The sequence below is a fragment of the Mixophyes fleayi genome, chromosome 8 (genome assembly GCF_038048845.1).
Source record: "Mixophyes fleayi isolate aMixFle1 chromosome 8, aMixFle1.hap1, whole genome shotgun sequence".
NCBI classification, from domain to species: Eukaryota; Metazoa; Chordata; class Amphibia; order Anura; family Limnodynastidae; genus Mixophyes; species Mixophyes fleayi.
Window position 1 is genome coordinate 69,998,753 of NC_134409.1, and position 17,028 is coordinate 70,015,780.

General features: G+C 48.0%; 1 protein-coding gene across 2 annotated transcripts in view; it reads left to right on the forward strand.

Moving 5' to 3' along the window:
* Positions 1-2,974: 2,974 nt before the first annotated feature.
* The window catches only part of CCDC190 (coiled-coil domain containing 190), a 126,291-nt gene continuing 112,237 nt past the window's right edge, over positions 2,975-17,028 (forward strand). For both annotated transcript variants that reach the window (XM_075184082.1, XM_075184080.1), the window contains exons 1-2: positions 2,975-3,052; positions 3,213-3,559. The gene's annotated coding sequence lies outside the window, so the exon portion shown is untranslated. The remainder of the gene's footprint in view (positions 3,053-3,212; positions 3,560-17,028) is intronic.

Consider the following 17,028-nt stretch of genomic DNA (forward strand, 5'->3'; position numbering starts at 1 on the left):
AGCCAAAGGTGAAGGCCTCATTCTCTCTTTGCCACTGCGTGTGTAGAATAACATGCTTGCAATTTTTTTTTTATCGTCACTTAACTTTTGCTCAGTTACACTTCTTTTTCGCTTCAATACAGTAAAAAAAAAATTGTTTTTGTTTTTTGCACTTATTTGGAAACACTCTGTTGTTTGACATCGCTTTGGCCAGATGACGTACTGGGAACACTAACATCAGGACTGGTGACAGAACCTGGTTGCTCATTCTGATCATATGTGGACTGCTTTGAATCCATTCTGAGCGCAAAGCACTGGGGAGTGCTAAAAATTATTTGGTAGATACTGCTGACAGATATGACTTTTGACAGCCAGAAATATTTATGCACAATTAGGGAGGACACCCCAAAAGCACTGAAGAGTGCTAACAATTATTTGGTAGATACTGCTGACAGATATGACTTTTGACAGCCAGAAATATTTATGCACAATTATGGGGGACACCCCAAAAGCACTGAGGAGTGCTAACAATTAGTTGGTAGATACTGCTGACAGATATGACTTTTGACAGCCAGAAATATTTATGCACAATTAGGGAGGACACCCCAAACGCACTGAGGAGTGATAACAATTATTTGGTACATACTGCTGACAGATATGACTTTTGACAGTCAGAAATATTTATGCACAATTAGGGATGACACCCCAAAAGCACTGGGGAGTGCTAAAAATGAATTGGTAGATACTGCTGACAGATATGACTTTTGACAGCCAGAAATATTTATGCACAATTAGGGAGGACACCCCAAAAGCACTGGGGAGTGCTAAAAATTAATTGGTAGATACTGCTGACGAATATGACTTTTGACAGCCAGAATTATTTATGCACAGTTATGGGGGACACCCCAAAAGCACTGGGGAGTGCCAAATATTACATAAATAAAATAAACCTCTATCCTCCTCTCTTCTCTAGCGATTTTTGTTACAGCAATTGGAATAAGAATATTGTATTCTCTGTCCCTGCTCTAATCAGCCTGTGACTACACACTGTTCTCTCCCTCTGTCAAATGGCGATGGATTGCTGTGGAGGCGTGTATTTATAATGTTGAAGTATCGCGAGAACCGAGCCACGAGATCCGACGACGTCACGATGACGTTCGGCTTCGATTTGGATTCGGAACGGACGGGAGAGTACCGAGCTGCTCAGCTCGGTACTCAGATACCCAAAGTTCGGGTGGGTTCGGTTCTCGGGGAACCGGACCCACCCATCTCTATTAGATACACATTAGAAACACTAAGCTACAACAGACTGATACGTCCAAGTAATGATTACAGTAACGGTAAAATGAGACTAGAGTGAAAAAGGATGCCTAAAATGTGTGTGTGACTGAGAACAATTAGACTTCATTCTCTTTAATCATTGTTTAGCTGGTTACCCTGGAAATAGCTGGCCATCATTTCCCAGAATTGATCAACAGAACTGTTCAAACATGTCCAGCACAGACCAGAAAGTTCACTTGTAAAGGTAGCCCTGCATGCAATGCTTCACTACTCTTACAAGTAAACTTTGTATTTGTCTATGAGGAAATGCCATGTGACTACAGGGTAATTAACAAACTACTGCTGTAGCCTCTGAAGATTTGTATTTTGCTTTACATTTTTCTTTAATCAAGTCACTGTGTTTTTGAGTACATTTTGGTTTTTTTTAGTCATTTGTTTTCTCACTTTTATACTGTATGTCTGCTTCTGTAAATACATTTGTTTATTGAGCTATAGTATCTGTGGCATCTCATAAATAAATAATAATAATTTTATTTTATATATTTTTTGGTTACTTTTTAGAGGATAGGAGGGGTCCAGCGCACAGGGCTAAAATAACACCCAACTCCTGATCCCAACATCAGGAGTTGGCTGTCATTTTAGCACCATGGGGTAAATGTATCAAGCTAAAAGTTTTCCGGCGAGTTTGAAAAGTGGAGAATGTACTAATCAGCAACCAATCAGATTCTAGCTGTCATTTTGTAGAATGTACTAAACAAATGATAGCTAGAATCTGATTGGTTTCTCAAACCCGCCGGAAAACTCTCAGCTTGATACATTTACCCCCATGTGTTCAATACCTCATCTGCTTCAGTTAATTTTGTATGAACTCCCTGAAAATGGAAAATGACTTTCATGCACATATATTTTTCATGTTAGACAATATTCTGCACTATGTTGTTTCCAAGGCTTCATTCATTCATTCATTCTTTCATTCATCCATTCATTCATTTATTCTGCTTTGCAAGTTATAGTGAGGCAAGAGAGCTCTCGTACAGGTTGGAAACTGCCTAGAAGAGGGCACAATGCAGTATGCGGCCCAACTAAAGCTGAGCCAGGGCATTTGCATACAACGTACGCTGTTTTCTCTCCAAGTTGAAGTGGGCATAGAGGAGGTTTGTTTTTCTACTAAAATACTGCTCTAGCTAGTCTCATTTATGGCTTAAATTAATAATGGAAAGGAAGGGACATTGAGACTGTCTTTATTACATTCGGTAAGGTTTTTATAGAAATTAGCATCTCTGCTGAAACGTACAATATGCATCCCATTAAAAGTATATCAAGACCCAATCTCCACCTGAACAAAGTATTTTTGTGGAGTGAATTTAGTTGCATGCTCTTTCGCGCAGCAAGGAATGCCAGTGTAAATGTGTCCCCTCCACCCTATTATCTCGTTTGTATAATCTTACTCTACTGCTCCACAGAACAATGTGCCTTCTCTGTACTTAGCAAGGGAAGCCCTCGATGGCCCCCAAATCCTATTATCGGCTGTTTGCTCCTCCGCAAATGCTGCCATCATTATCATTGTTTATTTATAAGTAGTCACAAAAGTCAGTGCTGGATAGTCAATGTAACAAAAAATCATCCAAAAAATAAATCAAATTAAGAAACAGAAAAGGGATGAACAAGGTTGACAGAGAAGGTGCAGACATGAGACAGAGAGAGTCCTGCTAGTGAGAGATTACAATCTACAGGCTTTCTTGCTCCCCTTGTGGTTTGGCAGAAATCTAGGCATACCTGTGCAGTAAATGAGGTATTTATACATACAACACAAAATCCCATTCCTCCACATACATATATGGATGTATATTAAGAGAGAGTATTGATTGTGGCATCATTTTACACATAGTATACAGGTAACAAACAAAACATTGTGAAATTTTCACTGACTATTTGCACATCTTTGTTTCCAGTATGGTAACTATAGAATCTCCAATCAACTAACACCCTCCCTGCATTAACACAGAGAACTGAAAGCAACATTTATTGCGTGGGGTGTTGCTAACTCTGTCAGTAACCAATTGCATTTGGAATGATTAGCATTGAAAACAACTGCCTATCTCCATTTCCATGCACATCTTCCTATTATTCAGCCATTTCACTCTGAAGAGGAGCCTAAGCAAACCAGGAGAATGCTGATTAAGTCTGTATAAATGGAATCCTAGTTTATACAGTAGTATGCAATAAAAATTGAGGTTGTGGATTCTCGTGTTGACAATTTTGAAGAAAGGACGCTATTATTCAAGGAACTCCTCTTGCGGTAAGAACCATTTTCTTTTTAAATTTTACAGATTATGCTCTTTCTGTGAAGAAGTATGTCACTTACTTATACATTTGATATTTCTTGATAGCCAGATTGAAGTAGATGTCACCTACTTCTAAAACCACACTTCACTGTCAAAAAAAAAGATCAGATACAGATTTGTATAGCTAGCACCCTTATTTGCAAATAAAATCAGCACCAGAGCTAATTAAACATATGAAAACATAACATTTCTGAAACAAAGAAAAATTTGGAATGTCTATATCAATGAAAGATGTTACTGGTCAATTATATATATATATATATATATATATATATATATATATATATATATATATATATATTTTATATATATATATATATATATATATATATATATATATATATATATATATATATGTGTGTGTGTGTGTGTGTATATGTGTGTACATGTTATTTTTTTTTTTGATAGAGATCTCAAGTTTACAGCTTAGTATATATGGCTTTATACTGTACTGCCACATTATTGCACTCACCCACTTTATAAGTACAGATTATATAAAAAGTCACTCCTCTGAGATGCTTGCAATTATAAATATGGTTTAATTGTCCATAGCCATGTGTGGCAATGAGTCCATCAAAATATAAAACAAACATTATATTATGCAGGATCCTTGAAATATCCTGGAACTAGGGATCAATACCCTAGACTCAAGCAAAATGCACTGGATGAAATTGTTTTTTTTATTTTTTCATTGATTTATGGCAATCTACTTTTTATATTTTTGGTGGTCACAACTACCTACTTCCTTAGCTAAGGAGGTAGGAGGAAAGTGTTACTGGCAACACTTGCAGCCTGGCTGATCTATCAGCTTCTACTGCAGACAACATTGATTGTTGAAATGGTATAACCAACTGACAAGTCCAGTTTTCAATTTTGTCTGGATTAACATTTATTGCATACTTGCCAACTCTCCCGGAATGTCCGGGAGACTCCCGCATTTTGCGAGAGTCTCCCGGACTCCCGGGCGAGTGTGGCAATATCCCGGATCTGTCCACTTCACTAGGAAGTGCCCACTTCCTAGTGAAGTGGGCAGAATTAGCTACCAAATGCCGCGATTCCTGGTGAATTGTGGCGTTTGGCCCTGCCACCCGCTGTCAAATGACGCATTTGCATCATTACGTCACGGGGGGTGGGTCCAAAAGGACGAGCATTTTGGGGGCCCACCCCCATCACGCCCACCTCTCCTGGAAACCAACTTTGTCAAGTTTGTAAGTATGATTTATTCATCTTGTGCTGAATCATAGCAATTGTATCATGATGTGTGTGTGTTCATGTTTATTGACATGTATTTATAATAGTGTCATATGGAACTATCAGAAAGTTATGTTTCCAGGTCATACTAGGGGGTGCACTACAATACTTTCGACTAGAATGTACCATAGTTAACATTTGAAAATGCACATGGCTTGAAAACCAAAATGTTCATATGAACAAGTATTTTGAGTTTGGCAATTGTGACAATTGAAATGTAGTATTATAAAACAGTTGTGCTTGCTTAGATGTTTTTCAAGAGTTCATTGTCTAAAACTGCTGATTTTTTGCAACACAGGCTGTCGATTTTGATTTTGGAATCAACAACAGTGGACAAAAGTTCAAAAAGAAAATGTAATTATCAGTTTGTTGCACATTATCAGTCTGGCCTGTGAAATATTAAATGTAATTAAACATTTTCTCAAATTTCTCAGAAGAAATACTCTACTTATTAAGTTCATTTATATGTTGATTGATTTTGATCCATTGTGTTTTTATAATTCTTTTAAGTTTTTATTAGTTTTTTACACCCATTAAAATATATTTTTCCAACTTTAAATCCAGCTATATTTTGCTTCTTTTTCTTTCAAACTATTTTTTTCTATTAGTTGCTATACTTTTTTGTAATTACGTATGCCTAGTAATTGCTATTCATGACCTCCTCATCGTCAACTCTCTTAACCTTCTTGCTATCACTGAAACCTGGCTCTTGTCTACTGACACTGTTTCCCCCGTCGTTTTCTCTGATGGAGGCTTCTCCTTCACCCACTCCACCAGACCGGATGACCTTCAATAAGGTGGTGTGAGCCCTCTTTCCCCTAACTGTACTTTTCGGGTCATTCCCACTGTGCCTTTCCTCTTTTTTTTTCTCTTTCAAAGTTTACTCTATCCGTATCTTTCCCCCATCCACCTCCGTATAGCCGTCATTTACCGCCCCCCGGCCTCACTTCCCTTTTCTTGATAACTTTTCAGCCTGTCTTCCCCATTTCCTGTCCTCCGACCTACCTTCCATCAATTTTGTTAAATTTAACATCCCTATTGACAACCCCACTGACCCCGCCTCCATTAAACTTCTTGCCCTTTCCTTCTCCTTTAGTCTCGTTCAGTGGACCTCATCCCCCACCCACTGTCTTGGTCACTCCCTCGACCTTGTTTTCTCTCATCTTTGTCCTCTCTCTGACTTCTCTAATTCCCTCTTTCCTCTCTCTGACAACCACTTCCTCTTCTTTACTCTGTCGTCCTCCCCTGAACCCCCCTACCTAATTCTACCCTCACCAATCCAACCTTGATGCTTTGGACCTAACCTCTTTTTCCTCTTCTCTTGACACTCTTCTCTACCCTCTTCCTACCCTGGTCTGCCCTGACCAGACAAACTCTCTCTACAACCTCTCCCTCACCACTGCTCTGGATGCCCTTGCCCCTGCCTCTTCTGTTAACCGCCTGCATCGGCTGCCCCATCCCTGACACACTAAATTTACCCACTTCCTTCAGATGTGCACTCGCAATGCTGAATGCCTCTGGAGGAAATCTTGCTCCCTGGCTGATTTTCTTCACTTTAAGTTTATCCTCTCCTTCTTCAGTTACGCCCTCTCCCTTGCAAAACAATCCTTCTTTAAGTCTCTTATCTCTTCTCAGTCTTCCAATACCCGTCGCCTCTTTACCACATTTATCTCTCTCCCCAACACACCCATCCCGCTCTCCCTTTCTGCCACTGAATTCGCCTCCTTTTTCTCCTCTAAAACTGAGGCTATCAGACTGGACATCTCCTCGTCTCTCACTCCGGCAACTGCCATTGCTCCAATAACAAACTCTAGTGCTCCTTCCGCCCCATATTGGGTGATGAAGTCTACTCTCTCATTCTCTCTTCTCCCCCATCTACCTGCTAACTGGATCCCATCCCCTCCCACCTCCTTCGCTCACTCTCCCCCACTGCCTGTTCCCACCTTAGATAACTCTTCAATCTGTCTCTCTCTACTGGCATTGTCACCTCCTCCTTCAAACACGCCCCTATCTCCCCTATTCTTAAAAAACCTAATCTGGACACCACCTCTCTAGCTAACTACTGCCCCATATCACTACTCCCCTTTTGCCTCCAAACTACTCGAGCAGATTGTCTGCAACCGCCTCTTCAGTGCCACCTCTGCTAACTCCCTCCTTGACCCCCTCCGATCTGGCTTCTGCCCCCTCCACTCCACTGAAACTGCCCTGGGCAAACTTTCAAATGACCTACTCTTGGCCAAATCCAGGAGTGATATCTCCCTGCTCATTCTCTTGGACCTCTCTGTGGCCTTTGACACCGTGGACCACCTCCTCCTTCTACAGACTCTTCTCTCTCTCTGTCTCTCTGGCACTGTCCTTACTTGGTTCATCTCTTATCTTACCAACCGCCCCTTCTCTGTGTCCACTCCTGACTCATCCTCACCCCCTTCCACCCTCCACATTGGAGTCCCTCAGGGCTCTGTTCTTGGCCCTCTTCTTTTCTCACTGTACACTACCTCCCTGGGCGATCTCATTTCTTCCTTTGGCCTCCAGCACCATCTTTACACCGATGACATTCAACTTTACATCTCTGCCCCCCCTTCTCTCTATTGTTTACGACTGCCTCTCTGCCATCTCCTACTGGATGTCTTCACATTTTCTCCAAATCAACATTGTGAAAACTGAACTCATTGTTTTCCCTCCTTCTAAATCTTCACCCCACTGTAAACTATCCATCATCGTTAAGAACACCACCATCTCTGCTGTATCCCAACTCCGCTGCCTGGGTGTCACCCTCGACTTCTCCCTCTCCTTTGCCCCACACATTTAATCTCTTTCCCAATTCTGTTGCTTCCAACTACAGAATATGTCCCGCATCTGGTCCTTCCTCTCTCAGTATGCTGCCAAAATCATTATCCATGTTCTCATCATTTCCCGTCTCCATTACTGTAACCTTCTCCTCACTGGCCTCCCCCATTCCCATCTCACCCCTCTTCGCTCTATTCGTAATGCGGCTGCTAGACTTATCTTTCTTTCTTTCACACAGATCTTCCTCTGCCTCCCCTCTCTACCTTACCTTGTACTGACTCCCTTTCCCCTACAGAATACTCTTTAGACTCCTCACGGTCACTTACAAGGCCCACACTCCCGCACGTTACCTGCATTCGGCCAAGGACTGTCGCCTTTCCTCTGCACTGATCACCTCATCCCATGCCAGAATTCAAAATTTCTCCCATGGTGCCCCCCCCACTGGAACAACCTCCCTCCCTCCATCTCCTTCAAACAGTCTCTCAAAACCCATCTGTTTCTCAAGGTCTACCAGCTATCCGCTTAATCTTTGCCCTTCTTTTCTCCTCACCGCCCAGCTCCCTGTTTCCTCCTTTGCTTGATCCCCTCTGCTGATTCCTCTTGTACCTGCTGTCTGTTTCCCCTCTCTTTAGTATGTAAGCTCTTATGAGCAAGGCCCTCTTCCCTTCTGTATAAATTCCATTTCTTCTCCTCCTACACCACTGTACTTGCTATGCCTGGAGATATTGAAGTCTTGGTTATACTCGTTTTACTCTGTACTGTTGTACCCTGGTATACTAATTGTATTGTACTTTTGTATTTTGTACGGCGCTGCGGATACCTTGTGGCTCCTAATAAATAATAATAATGATTGATCTTACTATTGCCCTGGCCAATTGCTTTCTATATAAATTGTATATTATTTAGATAGTACAGCATTTGTAAAAGGAAAACTTCTATTCATTGTGTGCCATTGTAAGTATATAACATAATATTGGTTAAGTTAAATATTGATGAAAATTTGCATATTACTTCTTTGGGGAAAAAGGCTATTGTGAGGTAACTAATTAGCTACGAACAAAAATAGAGCTACCATTGGTTATTCATTTGTTTTTTTAATCAAAAACCAAAAGAAAAAAGTACACTGGACTTTTTGTGCCAAATTCTACCAAATACTGACAAGAGATATGATTAGTTAATTTTTCATTATCACTTCATTAATATCTAGATTCACTATTATGGGGCAGATAGTTGGCACACCAATAGTAGTGTAAGATAGGATTCTACAGACCTAGTGGTATGGTAGAGAGACAAAGGTACTCCCAGTAGTGTTGGAATGACACTACTGGGGCACAGTGCTAAAACTGCAGAAACTCGTTGCTTTATTCTCTTTGCTTGTGGTGTAAGATTTTACCATAGTGGCAGATAACTAGTAGTAGTATAGGGAAGTAATACTACAAGACCTTTTATACAAATTGATGCAATATAGACAAACTCTAGTGACAAATGATACTCTCTATGGGCCTGATTCATTAAGGAAAGTAAAGCAAAAAAAATGAGTAACTTTGCATACTGCAATGGGAGGTAAACTTAAAATGTGGGGACAGATTTAGAGTTGGGGAAGGGCATGTATTAGATCATCTTTAATTTTCAGTGTACAAATAAAGCTATCAAGTATTTGTGTGCTACATAGATAAACAGACAGTATTTAACTTATGTACAAAATAATAACTAATTTGCACCCCATGCATTGTAAAATGGTTTTGTCCAGGAGAAAACTTACTCCTTATTTTGCCTTACTTTCCTTAATTAATCAGGCCCTATGTCCCTAGCACTCTGAGTCAGTTTGCAGATAAACTTTGAATACAACAGATAACCTCTCAATAGCAATGTTACAGTTCCAGTCAGAAGTTTTAATAACACAGCTTGATGTCTCACTTGTTTCACTTTAATAACTTGGAACACAGCAAAGCAAACTAAACCATAAACGTATCTGTCTTCATATGAGTCCTGCTGACATCTGATGGGCAGTGGCAAGCTGGGTCTTTTCCTTTACTCCAAAGGTGCTTCCTTCTGGGCTGGCTTTTAACTCTGGAACTTTAGTTGCAAACATCCCTCAAGCAATAGTTCAGCAAAAGCACTCAATAACTCCTTGTGGGTAGATCCTTCATTATCCCAGGCAGCATTAACAGCACAATTCATAGCAACCAACAACCATCCGCTAGCCTTCAGCAGTGCATTTTTGGCCCATCCCCTTTTGCACAAAAATCTCCTGGAGCCTACTAGTACATTCTGGCGCCAAAATGCCCATTTTTCATTGCCTTTTTGTATCTCATTTGAAGACATATCAGACCTTATGCCCCAGCTGTCAGGTGGAGCACAAAGGAGGTGTGGCAAGGATCATTTCATGGAGGAAGATCAACACATGTAGGAGTTGCCTTTTGCAGTGTAACGCCCCCTGCGGGGAAAGACAGGGACAGACGCAACAGAAAAGAACTCACCTTGTAAACGATGGTCACCTCCAGTCCGCTTCCGATTTCCCAGCTGCGATCTAATCCCAGCAGATCCGCAGCCGCAGTCACCTCCAATCACGTCCCTCTAAGATAGAGACAGAGATTACGGCCGTGCCTACCAGGTAAGGGCTGTCCGAGACTACGGCAAAGGACAAGGACACGGTCGGTCCAAGCTCCTTGCCGCCTCCTCAGTTTGTTCTTGCCAAGACGCGGGGGACTACAGGCACTGAAGGCCAAGACTAATCCGAGGACTAATCCCGCCTCAAGTGCCTCACACACCTGCCGGTGAGGGCCTAACCGAAAGGGGGAATCGAGCGTGATACTCACCGGGACACTCCCACTTCCGATCCGGTTCTCCTGCACCTTCCCGACTCCTGCGGATGACAAGAACACACAGCCTCCCTCTACGCTCTCCGTGAAACTAAGATGGCACCCACAAAACTGGACTAACTACAACGGCGACCCGACCCTAACAACGTTCTAATGGTCGGCAACGCAACTAAGTCAACCACTATGACTAACTAAGTGTGGTGCACTAACGGAACTACTCAGTTACACGCTACGGGGAACACCAGCCGGTGTTCACAGCCTAAACCGGAGGGCGGTTCCTAACCCCCTCACCCAGGTCGTACCAAGAAGCTGCCTTCTTGCTATGGAGTCACACACAGGCCCTAAGTACGGGTTCTTTAAGCCCGGCTGAGGCTCAGTAGAACAGCACACTAACCCGCGGGCCGACTGCCGCACGGAACAGCCGATCGAACTGAACCGCCCGACTGCCTGTACTCGGGTATCTCACACGTGTCCCTACGTCCGGAACCACAGGTCCACCTGCACGGAACCGGCCTTGAGGACCCTTGATCAGAACCACGGCCGCCCCTGGAACTGCCTCAAGGTGTGCTGCACTGCCACCAACTCACTCAGCCACCCCCCTTGGGTACCAGTGTGACCCCGGGGACCTAAGGGACAGGAAAACTACGTGTGTTCTCCCCTGACTATGTGTATGCTGTTACTTACACTTATCCCCACAGCACGGGTTAGCACAAGAAAACCACAGGAACAAGAGCCTACCTTTAATGGGGGCCTGACGTCTTGCCCCTGGACAGTTATATAGCACACCAAAATACTGTAATGTAAACTACACTCGCCACACAGACAGAATAAATACAGTCTACAGTACTTTGCCCGCTACTTACCCGAACACACCGCTGCTAGCCAACCAGCAGGTTGCTACAGCACCACAGGAGCCTACGCTCGACCGTACCTCCTAACCACGTGTGCTCACCTCACACAGGACCGCGCCTACTCTCACGAGGCTCCCACGCCTCTACCACACACCACCAGGGCCTTATGCCCTACACACCATGGGTCTCTGCCCAGCTACACACAGAGCCTTGTGCTCTGATTAATGGGCCTCAGCCCCCTCTCTACCTCAGGGCTCTGAGCCCACTCACTAGGGCCTTGTGCCCTACTACCTAGGGGTCCTAGCCCCTGCCTGAGGCCTGTGGCCTCCCTAACTGACTGAGGGCCTTGTGCCCTTAATAGCCTACGGGCTACTAGCCCCTAACCAGGCCCTCTGGCCTTCCTATGGCCTCTAGGCCACTCACTACCTAAGGGCCTTGTGCCCTTGTATACCTGGGGCTCAGAGTCCCCCTCACTAGCTAACAGGGGCTTGTCCCCTTTTATATCAATACAATGGCCTACTGGCCCACTAACACGTTGGGGCCTAGTGCCCAGGTCCCTGGGCCTTGTGCCCCTACTTTAGTGTGCCACGGGCCTTGTGCCCGACTGTGCCCACGGGCCTAGTGCCCGAATTAACGCTGAGTATACTTACCTGCTCTGCGCAGGAGTCTCAGCTTGCCACGCCGTCTTCTTCCGCCTTCTCCGGGTCTTCCAGACCCTCCAGCCGGCGGCGCCTCTTCTCCGGTTCGGCGCTGTTGAGAGCTGCTTGGCGGGGGCGCTCTCAGCCCTTACAAGGGCTCCCCGCCGACGATCTCCGCTCCGGCGGCTTGCTTGAAGTCTTCTGGCGGCAGGGTAGCTCACGGCCCTTACAAGGGCCCCATGCCGCCGCTGCCGCTGGTCTTCTTGCTGGACGTCTTGCAGAGACCTCCTCTCTCTTCTCCGCCGACGGACTTCTGCCAAAATGGCGCCACCCGGCGACTTATATAGTCGCCGGCGTGACGTCATTAGCCGGCGCGAGCGCTGATTGGCTCGCGTCGGCGCCAATCTTTTGAATGGCCCGGCGCGAGCCGCGATTGGCTCGCGCATCCGGCCGCTGATTGGCCAGCGGGGAAAGATGAGCCCTGATTGGCTCATCCTTCCCCCGCGCACAGGACCTGCAAGAAAGAAGTTATACTCACCGCCGCTGGATCGATGGACGGGTAAGTTCTTCTTCTCTTCTTTCTTCCTGCTGGGCACCATCGGGGACCTCTTCAGCCCCTCCAGGGGCACAGCGCTGCCGGACATCTTCGCCCTCTTCACGGGCACCGGCTCCGGCATCTTCTGTCCCTCCACATTTCCGCCGCCTTTTTCCATTGTGGTCCCCACAATCAACGTCTTCTCCTCTACGTCCACCTCCAAGGGTCGCTTACCGGCATCCCTGACTTGCGTCCACCGGATCCTCTGCGGTAAGGTCCTCTCGCGCAGGATCCACCCCATCCTGGCAACCTCCTCGCCCGAAGTCGGTATCCAGGGAGTCTCTTCCTCGGCGCCTGCCGGAACCTCCCATCCGTCCGATACCTCCTCGGTTGTGCGGGAAGCTTCTTCAGAAGGTGACAACATCCACCACTCTCCAGCTGCGCTCTCTAAAGTACAGTCTTCTTCAGGCAGTACTTCTTCAGGCAGTACTTCTTCAGCAGCTCTCTCTTCCGGGGTACTGATGGCTTCCATCCTCTCAGGTACCACCGGGCAGACATCTTCACATGTCTCCGGACACAACGTTGCCCCGTGGAGGGTCTGCTCAGTTCTCCCTTCGTCTTCAGGGACCAACTCTTCCACAGCCACGGACAAGTCGTCTGACGTATCCGACGTCTCCAATACCCCAGCTCCAGCATCCGGCTGTCGTGGGTATTCTTGTCGCGAATCTTGCTTGGACGGGACGATCACCTGCGATCCGACAGTCAGCAGGCTCTGCCGATCCTTCCCTCCAGATTCCGACTTCTCTTGAGACCATGGATGGAAGGCTTCCTCGTCCTTCCACTCGAAGACTTCTACGTCTTCCCATTCATCGGAGACTTCTTCGTCCTCCCATTCACCAAAGAGCTCCTCGGCAACTGGGCACTGGTATGCGAAGTGTCCAGGCAACCCACACTTCCAGCACAGCATTTCTTCCACCGGTTGCCGTTTAGTACCTTTGTTCTTCTTCTTCCTTGTCTCACAACGTTCCAGGATTTGCTTCGTGAACGCTGCCACTTCGTCACGAGAGATGACACAGCTGTATCCCTCGTACAGCGGAATGATCCCCCGATGAGCCATCGTTGATCCTGCCGACTACGCCAAAATGTAACGCCCCCTGCGGGGAAAGACAGGGACAGACGCAACAGAAAAGAACTCACCTTGTAAACGATGGTCACCTCCAGTCCGCTTCCGATTTCCCAGCTGCGATCTAATCCCAGCAGATCCGCAGCTGCAGTCACCTCCAATCACGTCCCTCTAAGATAGAGACAGAGATTACGGCCGTGCCTACCAGGTAAGGGCTGTCCGAGACTACGGCAAAGGACAAGGACACGGTCAGTCCAAGCTCCTTGCCGCCTCCTCAGTTTGTTCTTGCCAAGACGCGGGGGACTACAGGCACTGAAGGCCAAGACTAATCCGAGGACTAATCCCGCCTCAAGTGCCTCACACACCTGCCGGTGAGGGCCTAACCGAAAGGGGGAATCGAGCGTGATACTCACCGGGACACTCCCACTTCCGATCCGGTTCTCCTGCACCTTCCCGACTCCTGCGGATGACAAGAACACACAGCCTCCCTCTACGCTCTCCGTGAAACTAAGATGGCACCCACAAAACTGGACTAACTACAACGGCGACCCGACCCTAACAGCGTTCTAATGGTCGGCAACGCAACTAAGTCAACCACTATGACTAACTAAGTGTGGTGCACTAACGGAACTACTCAGTTACACGCTACGGGGAACACCAGCCGGTGTTCACAGCCTAAACCGGAGGGCGGTTCCTAACCCCCTCACCCAGGTCGTACCAAGAAGCTGCCTTCTTGCTATGGAGTCACACACAGGCCCTAAGTACGGGTTCTTTAAGCCCGGCTGAGGCTCAGTAGAACAGCACACTAACCCGCGGGCCGACTGCCGCACGGAACAGCCGATCGAACTGAACCGCCCGACTGCCTGTACTCGGGTATCTCACACGTGTCCCTACGTCCGGAACCACAGGTCCACCTGCACGGAACCGGCCTTGAGGACCCTTGATCAGAACCACGGCCGCCCCTGGAACTGCCTCAAGGTGTGCTGCACTGCCACCAACTCACTCAGCCACCCCCCTTGGGTACCAGTGTGACCCCGGGGACCTAAGGGACAGGAAAACTACGTGTGTTCTCCCCTGACTATGTGTATGCTGTTACTTACACTTATCCCCACAGCACGGGTTAGCACAAGAAAACCACAGGAACAAGAGCCTACCTTTAATGGGGGCCTGACGTCTTGCCCCTGGACAGTTATATAGCACACCAAAATACTGTAATGTAAACTACACTCGCCACACAGACAGAATAAATACAGTCTACAGTACTTTGCCCGCTACTTACCCGAACACACCGCTGCTAGCCAACCAGCAGGTTGCTACAGCACCACAGGAGCCTACGCTCGACCGTACCTCCTAACCACGTGTGCTCACCTCACACAGGACCGCGCCTACTCTCACGAGGCTCCCACGCCTCTACCACACACCACCAGGGCCTTATGCCCTACACACCATGGGTCTCTGCCCAGCTACACACAGAGCCTTGTGCTCTGATTAATGGGCCTCAGCCCCCTCTCTACCTCAGGGCTCTGAGCCCACTCACTAGGGCCTTGTGCCCTACTACCTAGGGGTCCTAGCCCCTGCCTGAGGCCTGTGGCCTCCCTAACTGACTGAGGGCCTTGTGCCCTTAATAGCCTACGGGCTACTAGCCCCTAACCAGGCCCTCTGGCCTTCCTATGGCCTCTAGGCCACTCACTACCTAAGGGCCTTGTGCCCTTGTATACCTGGGGCTCAGAGTCCCCCTCACTAGCTAACAGGGGCTTGTCCCCTTTTATATCAATACAATGGCCTACTGGCCCACTAACACGTTGGGGCCTAGTGCCCAGGTCCCTGGGCCTTGTGCTCCTACTTTAGTGTGCCACGGGCCTTGTGCCCGACTGTGCCCACGGGCCTAGTGCCCGAATTAACGCTGAGTATACTTACCTGCTCTGCGCAGGAGTCTCAGCTTGCCACGCCGTCTTCTTCCGCCTTCTCCGGGTCTTCCAGACCCTCCAGCCGGCGGCGCCTCTTCTCCGGTTCGGCGCTGTTGAGAGCTGCTTGGCGGGGGCGCTCTCAGCCCTTACAAGGGCTCCCCGCCGACGATCTCCGCTCCGGCGGCTTGCTTGAAGTCTTTTGGCGGCAGGGTAGCTCACGGCCCTTACAAGGGCCCCCTGCCGCCGCTGCCGCTGGTCTTCTTGCTGGACGTCTTGCAGAGACGTCCTCTCTCTTCTCCGCCGACGGACTTCTGCCAAAATGGCGCCACCCGGCGACTTATATAGTCGCCGGCGTGACGTCATTAGCCGGCGCGAGCGCTGATTGGCTCGCGTCGGCGCCAATCTTTTGAATGGCCGGGCGCGAGCTGCGATTGGCTCGCGCATCCGGCCGCTGATTGGCCAGCGGGGAAAGATGAGCCCTGATTGGCTCATCCTTCCCCCGCGCACAGGACCTGCAAGAAAGAAGTTATACTCACCGCCGCTGGATCGATGGACGGGTAAGTTCTTCTTCTCTTCTTTCTTCCTGCTGGGCACCATCGGGGACCTCTTCAGCCCCTCCAGGGGCACAGCGCTGCCGGACATCTTCGCCCTCTTCACGGGCACCGGCTCCGGCATCTTCTGTCCCTCCACATTAGCACCATGTTTTGAACGCCTCAGATGACCCCTGCCCTAATCCTATTGCTGAACGCCGATGAGTGCAGACGTGTGGTTGTGCTCTCCAGCCCCCTGCTGGAGCCCTGCTCAGATAGCCCTAGGTCCCGAATTCCTCACCGGGTAATGCTGCCTTCCACTAACCTCGTCTGCCCCATCCATCCATATGCCCACCACTGACCGCTGCCGCCTCCACTACTACAGGCCGCGGCTTGGGCCTACTACCCCAATAGTTTCTTACCTCCAGTCCTCCAGTGTGACGCCTCCAGCTGCCCCTGGCCTCAGTTGTGTCCCGCTCAAGTCTGTTCCTCCTCTGGCTCCCCTGCTCGGACCCCCGCTCCGTCCAAGCTGCCCCGCTGCGGGCCCCGCTCTGCTTTCTTCTGTGAGGGTGCCTGATATCTGCTAACCGGATCCGCCTGGGTCGCCTCGTGTCTCCTGCTGCCTGGATCCGCCTTCTGTCTCCTGCCGTCTACCCCATCAATCGTCAACATGTGGCTGACCGCCGCCTGCTGACCCCGATCCGCCTAAGCTGTCTGTGTCTCCCTGCCGCCTGGTCTGCCTGGACATCCGCCGCCTGGTCTGCCTGGACATCCGCCGCCTGGTCTGCCTTGACATTCGCTGCCTAGTCTGCCTAGAAACCCGCCGCCTGGTCTTCCTGTCCCTGCTGGTCTCCCGCTGCCTGTCCTAGTGTCTCCCCCGCCTGGTCCGTCGGCCATTTCCTTTGGACACCTGCCGCCTGGTCTGCCGCCATCTCATCTTCTGCTGCCTTGTCTTCGTCCTGCCCCTGCGGGCATGCTG